An 841-nucleotide genomic window follows, 5' to 3' on the forward strand; every position below is an offset into this window, starting at 1 on the left:
ACACACACAGACACACAGTGTATGAAAAATTTGTCTTGGAACCAACAGAGTAGGAACACAAAGGAATAGGAAGAGGGAATGCCAATCTGGAAAATTTATGGAAACAATGGGGGGAGCGAGAGAGAGAGAATGTACACACACATGTCAGAGAAAGCATGAAATCTTCCAGGATAACATTTCAATTCTCAAGAAGGGTGTGTGTGTGTGTGTTTTTTACATGTGGCACTGGTGACTGGTGTATGTGTGTGCAAATAGGCCTACATTTGTGAAATTCCACTCCATGATAAACCTACTTAACACAAAGGGACCTGATGTGTCCTGCTGCAAAACAGGGTCACCAGTCGTGCAGGCAAGTGTGTGCGTGTGTGTGAGAGGTCACACCTTCAGCTGCTGAAGTCTCAGTCTCTCATCCTCAATCTCTCTCCTGGCTCGCTCCTGTTCCTCCTGGATCCGACGTTTCTCCTGAAAGCAGAAAATATCACAGACTTGAAGTATAGTTAAAACACCTTTTCAGAATGTTCACACACAACCTAACATGTTCCTTCCACGCACTTTGCTTTAATGCAGCTTCCAGCTGGCTTGATACTTCAAATCTCAACTTCTTCTGCACTCTTCAGTCTGTCACATTGACAGATAAAGTCTTCAACACTGATAATATTTGATATTAGAATGATTTCTGAAGGATCACGTGACACTGAAGACTGGAGTAATAGCAGCTGAAAATTCAACTTTGCCATCACAGGAATAACAGTCTTAATTTTACGGTACTTTTAAACCCCAGTTATACAGAGAAATAAACCTTGCATGAGTTATTTAAAATAGCTAAATAGTTTTATACATC

General features: G+C 41.0%; 1 protein-coding gene across 1 annotated transcript in view; it reads right to left on the minus strand.

Moving 5' to 3' along the window:
- LOC107551918 (acidic leucine-rich nuclear phosphoprotein 32-related protein-like) overlaps positions 1-634 on the minus strand; it is a 15,279-nt gene extending 14,645 nt beyond the window's left edge. The window contains exon 1 of the mRNA XM_016233698.1: positions 382-634. The gene's annotated coding sequence lies outside the window, so the exon portion shown is untranslated. The remainder of the gene's footprint in view (positions 1-381) is intronic.
- Between the last annotated feature and the right edge of the window lie 207 nt (positions 635-841).

Source organism: Sinocyclocheilus grahami, unplaced genomic scaffold, assembly GCF_001515645.1.
Source record: "Sinocyclocheilus grahami isolate Dianchi unplaced genomic scaffold, SAMN03320097.WGS_v1.1 scaffold437.1, whole genome shotgun sequence".
Taxonomy (NCBI): domain Eukaryota; kingdom Metazoa; phylum Chordata; class Actinopteri; order Cypriniformes; family Cyprinidae; genus Sinocyclocheilus; species Sinocyclocheilus grahami.